We start from the raw sequence: 12,163 nt of genomic DNA on the forward strand, positions 1-12,163 counted from the left end.
CACATTAATCTAGAGGCGAGCGCTTCGATAGACATGAAATATATGGTGCCATAAGATAATAATATGGTTGTTCCCCAACAGAAAATATCCTCTTTGACTCCTTCCAAAAATGAGGGGGTGCATTCTCTCTGGAATGAAGTTTTTGATGTCGTCTTCGTGCATGACCATCACAACCTTCCGATTGACTTGCAAAAAAAAAAGATGTGTGTGAAATGGATGTTTAACAGGGCAGAAACCTATCATTTGAGGAGTGCTCTTATGGAGTGAATGGTGTGTAAAAAACATGACCATGCAAAGAAATATGCGAGGGTGTTGAAGGCATACTTAAGGAAGATGAAAGGAAGTTTTGATCACACCAAAATTTCACTTGATTCGGAAAATAAGAAACTCACCTCTTTAGAAAAGAAACATTGAGACACCCATTGCTTGTTACAAAAGTTGGATGTGGAGAAGAAGGAAAAATATGAGGTGCACCAAAAGTAGGATGAAGAGATGGAAAAGGAGAGATCCGAGATTCTCGTCTTGAAAAATACAATTGATGGTGATGTCGTTATTTAGGCCTCGTTACAAGATGGCTTGGACGACTCTTGTACAAAGAGCGTTCTTGCCTCCAACCAGGAATTTGAGAAAGGAAAATAGTAGGTGAAATTCCCATACCCTCACTTGGATCTGATTGTTCTTGATCTGTTCAAGTTTGTGCGATATGGAAAGTTGATGAAGGAAGAGGATGACCATCCGTTTGAGGAGAAAAATGTATATATTTCAGAGCAAAATGTTACTTTCATTTCTAATGACAAAACTACTCCAGAAGAAGGCGAGCCTATGATGCTTGATAATTAAATTCTATCAAGTGTTTTTTTTTTTTTTTGCTTTTTAGTTTGAATGTTTATGGAACTATTCCTTTTTAAAGGCCTTATGATTAATGAAGCATATAATACGAACGAGTCATGTTTAAAATTGTGTTCACCCTTTTGAGTATGGATTACCCTTGGTTGTTGTTTATCCTTGATTTTTTTGGTGATATATCCTTGAATATGATTAAGGTCTTTTAGTCTTCAGCTTGTCGATTTACCACAATTTATATTGCATTTGAACATATTTAAGAGTAATGTAGTTATGAGTGAGCTCTTAAACGCTTGATATTGCTTTGGCGAAATTTAGGCACAATGACTTTTGTCAAGACGCTAAAACGCCTCCAAGGGCGTAGTGATACCCTGAAGGATGCAACAATACCCCAAAGGGTAAACAATATCCCGGAGGGTGCAATGATATCTCGAAGGACACAATGATAACTTGAAGGGAACAACGACACTCTGAGGGGCACAACGATATCGCAAAGGGCATAACGATATCCTAAAGGGCGCAATGATACCCTGAATGGTACAATAATACACCGAATGATACAATGATACTCCAAAAGGTGAAATGATTTTTTATATTCTTGGAAACATATAACCTTGGTAAATAGAATGTCTTGTTAAAAATTCATTCCCTTTAAGGGGGAAAAGTGCCACCATATTCCTTTTATTGATATATTGAGTTAGAAATGCAAATTGTGGCAGTATATTTGATTACCGTATAAACATAGATAAATAAAAAAAACTAGTGGTAGTAATACCTCATATTTACTAAGTTTTACGATTTGAAAATAGGGCCATCATTTAATTATTCTAGCTTGTAGGTGCCATGTGATAATTTTTATTGTATTCTATAAGCTTCCTTATAATTGGGGAATAACTTTACAATTCAAGTAGGAACCATGACCTTCTTGAGTACCGGATCATCTTCTTTCATATCCTTGTTGCATACTCTTGAATATGGGCGATTTCACACGCTTCGTTGAGAAGATATGCGACACACTTGTTGATGTTTGATTTTCTTTATATATAAAAAATAACGAATTTTAATAAGTCATTCTACAAGTCATGAATAATCATAGGGTGAATAAGGAGTTACAGATCATGTTAGTAATTTTAAAGGATAACTGAATCTTTTAGAAGTTATACCTTTCTCAATAAAATGCTCGTATCCTCACGTGGACGTGTCAACTTCAATTGGTATCTTGGCTTGGCGTCAACACCATAAACCATCTTAGAAAGTGTCTCTTTGGTGGAAGAACGGGGTGTCATATGATAAAATTAATATTATTTATAAATAAATAATTTTTTTATTGATATGTAAATTAAAATAAATACATATAACGAATACGATAAAATATAAACATAAAACTTGTTGATTTTTCTAAAAAATTAAAAAAAATAATGGTTTGTGAGATTTTAACGAAGTTTGGTTTGATTTGGTTTATAAAATATAAATCGCAAACCGAACCGAACCGAACCGTGCACTTATGTTAGAAAATGATCCAAACACATCTGATCCAAATGCAATTTTTTGTGGTTTTCAATTTGATTGATTCGATTAACAATTTGCTATTGGATCGGTTCGATTTTGAACATCTTTGTTCTGGACTGGCCCAAATGTCCCAATTGGCCGAATTCATTCTTGGCATACACCGACCCACTAAGCATTGGCCTAAATCACCATAGCCAAGAGGGTTACAACATTAACCCAGCATTCCGAACACGTATGAGGATTAACCGAGCACGCTGGGACCCCGTCCCCGGCAACTGCTAGTATCCCGGGCACGACTAGTCTAGACGTAGTCAAAGATCCCCTATATTCTGGGCCAGAAAACACGCCTAAGCCCAAAAGATAGGAGATCCATGAGAACACTTATATATAGCTGTCTATCCCTAGAGGACAAGCTAATCCAAACTTTGCCCAAAATCTCATATTTTCTGTTGTACCTTGTTGTTCTCTTACTTACTTTGGCATTGGAGTACCTTGCAGGTACGACCCCCCATTTTTCTCAACCATCACCGAAGATCAAGTCTACCGTTGTTGGCCATCTGTTCTGCTCGTAGAGAACAATCTCTATATGGCACGCCTAGACGTACCTTCTCAAATGACCCTATTGGATGAGACAATATATCTCCAACTTCAGGTGCTGATAGTCATTTATGTGATTACCCTTTAGTTTGGGGTATTTACACCACTTATTAGGTTCATTTTCAATCACCTCCCATTTGGGAATTGTTGAAAGAGTATTGTGGTGTACTTTTCGTTATTATCGTATCCACAGGGATTATTGCGATATCACCGCCGTTCTATAGCCTATTTTGTCTTGAGTTAATGTTACTTTAAATTTGGGTTTGCAAAAGGTCATTCAATTCTTTTAGTAGCAAAGAGTAAATTAATGAAAGTTCTAAGTTAAAGAAAATGTATCAAGATTCGATTTCATCGACCTAAATTTGTATGTCTCCTTATAAATATACGTATATGAACATGGTAACGATCAACATAATTACGTATCGACGCCTATATCGTCCGTGTCCGCAACGATATAGTTAGATTTACCGTATTGTTTAACCGACGATTTCTCCACCGTTTAAACAATACAAATAACGTTTTAAAACCGATACTAAGTAAACATCAAACGCTAAATCCATGTCTGCAATTTATAGTTTGATAGATGATAAAGTTAGATCTAGATACAAATATTGATGTCTCAAACACTTATACCAAAGAAAAAGCTTTAATAAACAAACTAAACCATCTATATTGATCATCACTTGTTCATACACATATATTCACAAGAAAAACCTACAAAAGGCTAGGAAGATTACATCTTATCTTGATACAAAAGAGATTTAGCTATCCATGAAAATGGTAGCTTGCTCAAGAAGTAAAGGATGAAGATCAACAAGCATCAAAGGCGATTAATCGACGATCAAAGCTTCCAATCTTCGATTCTTTGTTTGCTACAGTGCACAAGTGTTCTTTAGCTCTCAAGATCAACCAACCAACACAAAATATCTGAAAACCCCTTTATATAGCATTTCTGAATTCTGTCCAGGGCGCGTCGCGCCCTCCAGCGCGCTTCGCGCCAATACACTTAAGAAATTTAAACCGCCCATGCGCGTGACGCGCGCAACTCTCTGCTTTGAAGCTCCAAAATATCTTGCCCAGGGCGCGACGCGCCCACATCTCCGCGCGACGCGCGCTTACTTCTGCCAGGCACTCTCTTGCAAAGCTCAAAACAAGCTCCAAACTTCCCCAAAATTGGCTAAAACCTACAAAATCATAACTAAAACACATATTAACATAAAATGAAAGCTTAATATTATAAACTATAAATAATTATCTAAAACTTCAGGGAATTGTACGAATATCCGATAAAAACGGTCGAAAGGTGCCATTAATTAAACTAAATATAAACACAATTTGGCACCTAACAACTCTCCCCAACTTAAACTCTTGTTTGTCCTCAAACAAAACAATGATAAATTACCGGGAACACAAAATATCACAAATGAAACAACAAGGTAGAAACAAGAACAATTGAATGGTTCAAATTCCAAAAGTACACAAAGATCAATCCTTACCAGTTTTCATCAAAGTACCATGATAACAATGCTAATCCTATATACAAATTCTATGTCAGAAATTCCACAAAGCAAAAGAAGTTCAAGAATGAATCACACCTACGTATTTCTCTACTGAGAGAACAAAATTGGAGGATCCTAACACTCACCAGACAATGACGCAAACATACCGAATTAATTATAAACTCATCTAAGCATAAGATATATAAAAAGTATATAAGCATGAATCACTAAGGACTTTAGGGTTGTAGCTTGGCTTGGTTAACAAGGAAGTGTCTCATATCTCACGGCCATTGAATCGAAAATGTCAAAACCTAAGAGAGCATTCAAATTCAATTATAACAACCTAAACAACCAAGTTTACCACATTATTCATTACTTGCTCAAGGGTCACAGAATTCTTTTCTTTCTTTCTCTTTTTTTTTTTTTTATTATTATTATAAATATATATACCCCTTGAGCACTATCTTTTGATATATCCTCACCAATGTACACCTTTATTTCATTCTCCCCAACTTGTATATTACCAAGACATCACTAAGAATGCTCCCTATTCTAAGGCAAAAAGGGGTCAATCCTTACCATATCAAATGGCAACAGTTCAAGGTAGAAAGAAAAGAAAGTCATCAAGATTCTATCAAAAATCGGTATAGAGATCTATATACAACATAAGCTTAACCGATAAGAATCTTGGAAAACGGCTCAAAGTGGTTAGCAAATACTCACACACTCACCGGGTAGGTTATATTTGGATTGGAAGTTTTTCTCATAGTGCAGAACAAAACGCCTTGATCACTTTCATGCTTAACACAATTTAATAACAATGCAAGATTAATCATAATAAAAACGAGTTAAAACGCACATTGCTGGTATCCAGCACAATTTATATATATATACACAGTGGAAAGTCTCCTCACAACTACAGCTAGGCTAAAGTGATTCACAATTGAACTAATTTTATCCACAGAAATTAATGACAACTAATTTGTACAATTAAAAGCATCAGAATCGAAGGTACTTGATAAAAAAAATGATAAAGGATGTACCTTGCGCGTACAGTTTTCAACTTATATCATCACCACTCAAATTGTGTTGCATCATCCAAATTCATCGTGGCAACAAAAATTCGTGTTCCAGCTAATTAATCATCAGGACAACTTATCAAACCATTATTTCTAAAATATAAACACTAAACTAAAATAAACTACTTAAAAATAAATAAATGCAAAAATAAAATAAACTGAACTTATATAAAATAAAAACCACACCAAACAGGTGTTAACTATCCAAACTATCCAAAGGCGTAAACTTAGCCTTTCAAAGTACCTCATCCAAAAGGATGGAACAAAACTATAAACATTAAAAACAAAGTAACTAAAAATTGTTCTAACATAAAACTAAAAACAATAAAACATAAAACAGTAAAACAAAACTACTCCTCATCGGAAGTCTCCGGATCATCCTGCTCCATCCCCTCCTCAGGATCTGGCCTGCCCTCAGGCCATGAAGCATAGGCAGATAAATCATCCCTGGAACCAACAGGCTGCTGCAGAGAAAGCTGCCGGATAGAATCCTGCAAAAACAAAAACGCTCTCTGATGCGCCATATGCATCTGATAGTTCCAATCACTTGCATCACCATACTGTGGACCAGCAGGCGGTGCAGCAGCAACCGGAACAGCCTGAGAAGCATCGGGAAGGTCAGATGCACCAGCAGCAACACCAAAAGGACGACCTCCAGGCAAACAGTACCTGTTAGCAAAAATATCATCTATAACACCATCCATGGGGATCATCCCACCAGTTGGGAACCGGACACCAGCCTTCCTGCACAAACCCATTATTAAACCAGGAAAAATCAACCTACATTTCACCCCATCTCCATGAAGAGTCCCATTCAGGGCGACTCTTTTCAGCTCATTCGCCACAATCCTGGACACATCAATGTTATCACTATTCAGAATACCCTGAACCAAACCTGCCGTATCAATGGTGAGGGAAGAAGTGTGACTCCGTGGCCTAATGTTGTAAAGGACCACCGAAGTCACCAACTGAGCCTCCTCCGTCAACTGACTACGAGTAAAAGTCTTTGGCAGCCCAGCTTTAGTCAGAGTATAGGTGAAACCAGTCCTGCAAATCCTGTCCCTAATGCTGTCTGCATCCCAATTTCCTCTATTCAACCTGGGATGGTACTGACACTCTTCTACCAAAGCAAGAGGGTTATCCAGAAAATCAAAAATAGCCTCTTTGCTAAAATCAATGGCCTTACCTCTCACCCATGTTTTAAACGGGTAAGCTTCAGTACCTGACCAACTGCTCGGAGGCAAGGCATTTGCATAAAACTCTCTGACAATCTCCACCTGATAGAATTGTGGTGGAGTGAACAACTTGTCCCAGCATGTTTCAGACAAAGCAGTCCACGCCCTTTGGAAGAGGCCGTGGTCAATAGGAACCACCGTGCGTTCACTCCACACAACGCGGCTTTCAAGCTCATGGTACCTCGCCTCTTGCTCCGGACCTAGAAACTTCGTCCGATCAAACCTGCCAGCTTGTGAGGAAGATCCCTCACCAGAACCAGTCTTCTTTCTCTTTAAAAAGGGTGCCATTCCTGCACAAATTTAAAATCAAACAAAACACACACAAATTGAAACAAAGTTAGCATAACCTCAATTTTAATAGCCTACATCAATCCACATTCATCATCAATCACAAAACAGACCCTATACAACTTCACAGAATGCATAAAAAAAATTCAAAATTTAACCCAGGGTGCGACGCGCGCTGAACAGGGCGCGACGCGCGCTCTGCGAAACCCAGAAAATTTCTTCAGAAATCTGCAAAACAGAAAAGGAGAACAAGTTTCTCCTCCCTTCTAAAGGTTCCAGCACACAAAATATGCATCAATAACATGTTTTCTACCCTAGTTTTTCACAATTATTCAAAATATTCCTAAATCTAAAAACCTAACTTCTAAAACTATATTAATGGAAATAGAAGGGAATAAGAACAAACCTTTGATGATGATGACAATGGAGAGACGAAAATAGTGAGAGAATGCAAGAATTGAAATGAGCAAGTGTGTGTTGTGTTGTTCTATTCTTGGAACAAAGAGGAAGAAGGGTGGAATGGAGGCAAAGACCTCCAAAACCCTAACTAAACCTCTGCCAGCGAAACCGGGTCGGGCCCAGCATGGGTGGGCGCAAATAAAAATTATTTTTTTTTTCAAAAATATACACAGCGCGCGACGCGCGCAGACTCGGCGCGACGCGCCCTCATCTCTGCCAAGAAGGGGTCTTAGGACTCACAAAGCGCGCGACGCGCGCAAATGGGTGCGACGCGCGCTACACCAGAAACAGCAGAAAAACTGCATTGTTTCAGCACGCCCAAAAATACCGGTAGATCGCTTCTGGCTCGACGACAACCTAAAAATCCCACCTGCATAAATAACACAAATACAAGTGAATATATACAACTTGGGGTGCCTCCCAAGAGCGCTTTGTTTAACGTCGGTCAGCTCGACGGTCAAAGGCAATCAAGGATCGCCAAACGATAAAACGCAAGTTTCACGATTAAAATCGCTTCCCCGATACACCTTCAACCTCTGACCATTTACTACCCACTCTTGGTTTGATTTTTGGTCCTCTATCACAATAGCCCCTTGGCTTCTCACTTCTTTGACCAAAAACGGTCCGGACCATTTAGACTTCAACTTTCCCGGGAAAAGTCTTAACCGAGAATTGAAGAGTAAAACTAATTGCCCTACCTTAAAGTCCTTCATTCTAACCTTACTATCATGATAGAATTTGGTCTTTTCCTTGTAAATTGAATTGGACTTATAGGCATGCAATCTCATCTCTTCCAACTCATTAAGTTGGATTTTTCTTCTCTCTCCACACAACTTGTGGTCAAAATTCAAAAGCTTTAAGGCCCAATATGCCTTATGCTCTAGTTCTACGGGAAGGTGGCAACTTTTACCATACACCATTTGGAATGGTGTAAGACCGATCGGTGCTTTGAAAGCGGTCCGATACGCCCACAAGGTTTCATCTAACTTCATTGACCAATCCTTCCTAGAGCTAGACACAGTTTTCTCAAGAATTCTCTTAATCTCTCTATTGGTCCTCTCAACTTGCCCATTAGTTTGTGGATGATATGGAGTAGCTACCTTGTGCTTTACTCCATATTGCTCCAACACTTTTTCAAGCGGAGCATTACAAAAATGAGATCCACCATCACTAATTAATACTCTTGGCGAGCCAAACCGCGAAAATATATTTTTCTTCAAAAACTTTATCACGGTCTTACCATCTGCTTTGGGTGAAGCAATCGCTTCCACCCACTTAGACACATAATCAACAGCTACCAAGATGTATTCATTTGACATTGAGGAAGGGAATGGTCCAACAAAATCAATGCCCCAACAATCGAATACCTCAACTTCTACAATACTTTGGAGGGGCATTTCCTCTCTTTTCCCTATTCCACCAGTTCTTTGACAACTGTCGCATGAGGCAACATGGTGGTAAGCATCTTTGAACAAAGTAGGCCACCAAAATCCCGATTGAAGGACTTTTGTGGCCGTACGCAAACCATTAAAATGACCACCATAAGGCGAATTGTGGCAATGCCACAAAATGCTTTTTGCCTCCTCATCCGCGACACATCTTCTCAAAAGATTGTCACTACTCAAATTAAACAAGTGAGGATCGTCCCAAACATAAAAATTAGCATCGTTTAAAAACTTTTTTCTTTGATTCCAAGTTAGATCCTCCGGTATCCAGCCAGATGCTTTGTGATTAGCCATATCTGCGAACCAGGGTCTAACTTCTTGTACCATGTACAGTTTTTCATCGGGGAATTCTTCCCTCACCTCTTTTTCATTGTTTGTCACCTCGGTATTCACTAACCGAGACAAATGATCCGCAATCAAATTTTCTGTACCTTTCTTATCTTTCACTTCAAGATCGAATTCTTGAAGCAAAAGAATCCACCGAATAAGCCTCTGTTTTGAATCAGGCTTGGTGAGAAGATATTTGATTGCGGCATGATCAGTATAACACACAACTTTAGAACCAATGAGGTAAGGACGAAACTTTTCCAATGCAAATACAATTGCGAGCAATTCTTTTTCTGTGGTGGCATAGTTAACCTGTGCCTCATTTAAAACTTTGCTCGCATAATGTATAGCATGGAATTGTTTGTCCTTCCTTTGGCCTAAGACCGCACCAACCGCATAGTCACTCGCATCGCACATGAGTTCAAACTCAAGCGACCAATTAGGAGCGACAATTATGGGTGTGGTGGTCAAATTTGCTTTAAGTTCTAGGAAAGCTTTTAGACATGATTCATCAAAATTAAATTCCATACCTTTGTTGAGCAAATTACTCAAAGGCTTTGCAACCTTGGAGAAATCCTTGATGAATCTTCTATAGAACCCAGCATGTCCCAAGAAGCTCCTTATGCCTTTCACATTCACCGGAGGGGGAAGTTTTTCAATAACTTCAATTTTTGCCGGATCGACCTCAAGACCCTTTGAAGAAACCTTGTGGCCAAGAACAATCCCATCCGTCACCATGAAAGTACATTTCTCCCAGTTGAGAACCAAATTTGTTTCAATGCATCTCTCCATTACCACATCAAGGTTCTTTAAGCACAAGTCAAATGACGACCCGTACACAGAAAAATCATCCATGAACACCTCAATGCTTTTCTCAATCAAATCAGAGAAGATAGCTTGCATGCACCTTTGAAATGTTGCAGGAGCATTACATAGTCCAAATGGCATTCTTCGGTAAGCGAAAACGCCAAAAGGACATGTAAAAGCAGTTTTCTCGTGGTCCGCCGGATTCACTGATATTTGATTGTATCCCGAATAACCATCCAAGAAACAATAGAAATTTCTTCCGGCTAACCTCTCTAACATTTGATCCATAAAAGGTAATGGAAAGTGATCTTTTCTTGTTGCTTGGTTCAACCTCCTATAATCAATACACATACGCCACCCGGTCACCGCTCTCGAAGGAATCAACTCGTTCTTCTCATTTCTCACAACTGTCAATCCACCCTTCTTAGGAACCACATGCACCGGGCTCACCCATTCGCTATCGGAGATGGGATAAATCATCCCCGCCTCTAATAACTTCACAACCTCTTTTCTAACAACTTCTTTCATGGTTGGATTCAATCGCCTTTGAGGTTGTGCCACGGGCCGAAAATCATCTTCTAACATAATCTTATGCATACAATAGGCCGGACTAATACCCTTCAAGTCGGATAAAACCCATCCTATTGCTTCTTGATTCTTCGTCAACACTTCCTTCAATCGATGCTCTTCCTTGTTAGACAAACCACTATTAATGATAACCGGCTTAGTAGAATTGTCACCGAGAAACACGTATTTCAAGTGAGATGGTAACACATTCAACTCCACCTTTTGCTCTTCAACTTTAGGTTCATCCTTCAACTCTTCAATTTGAGTTTCAAATGGATTCATCTCCTCACAAGCCTCTAAATTTCTCAAGCAATCTTCAATTTCCTTCTCTTGATCTTTGGTGAGAACTTCGAGAGCTTCCATTAAAGTCTTCTCAAGAGGATTCGACAAGTGCATTTGATTCTCCACTTTCATAATAGCCCTTTCGGTAGCATCGATTCTAAAACAATCATCCTCATCATTAGGATGCTTGATGGCTTCAAAGAGATCAAGACATAATTCTTCATCTTGGTACCTTAATTTCATTAAGCCATCATCAATATCGATCATCATTCGGGCCGTCTTCATAAAAGGCCTTCCTAAGATCAATGGAATCTCAGGATCTTCTTCCATGTCTATGACAATAAAATCAACAGGATACCAAAATTTGTCAACCTTGACAAGCAAGTCTTCCGCAACTCCATGAGGATGAGCTGTGGATTTATCTGCTAATGATAACGTCATTCTTGTCGGCTTCAAATCGTTGATTCCTAATCTTCTCACCATAGACAATGGGATCAAATTAATGCTAGAACCGGTATCTACCAAACCTTTGCCTATGTGAACATTTCCAATAGACACCGGTAAGGTTACCCGCCCAGGATCATTTGATTTTATCGGAGTAGTGCGTTGAATTAACGCATTACAACAAGAGCTCACCGTTACTACCTCCGGATCCAAGAATCTTCTCTTCTTAGTGATGATGTCTTTGATGAATTTTGCATACATCGGCATTTGCTCTAATGCTTCGGAAAAAGGGACATTGATTTGCAACTTGCTAAAAATGTCCAAGAACCGAGCATAGTGCTTTGCATCTTCTTTCTTTGACGGACCGGGAGGGTAAGGTAATTTCTTCACTTGTATAGAATCATCCACCTTCTTCTTTCCCTTTTCACTCACACTCAATTTTTTTCTCTCTTTTTCTACAACTTTCTCAAGAGTTTCTTTTTCCACTAATTCTTTCTCTTTCTCATTTTCAACTAAATCACCCTCAACATTTTTTTCTACTTCAATCACCCTATCTTTTTCTTTCTCAACAATTTCCTCCTCAACTATTTCTCCTACACCCATATCAATTTTTCTACCGCTACGAGTTAGAATTGACTTACAATGCTCACGAGGATTTTCTTGTGTAGTAGCCGGAAAAGGACCTTTGTTTTGATCGGCAAGTTGCTTTGACAATTGCCCGACTTGAGTTTCAAGGTTCTTAATTGCGGCATCCGTACTCTTTTGGCTTGCAATTTGCAATT

Source organism: Vicia villosa, linkage group LG3, assembly GCF_029867415.1.
Source record: "Vicia villosa cultivar HV-30 ecotype Madison, WI linkage group LG3, Vvil1.0, whole genome shotgun sequence".
In the NCBI taxonomy this organism is placed as follows: domain Eukaryota; kingdom Viridiplantae; phylum Streptophyta; class Magnoliopsida; order Fabales; family Fabaceae; genus Vicia; species Vicia villosa.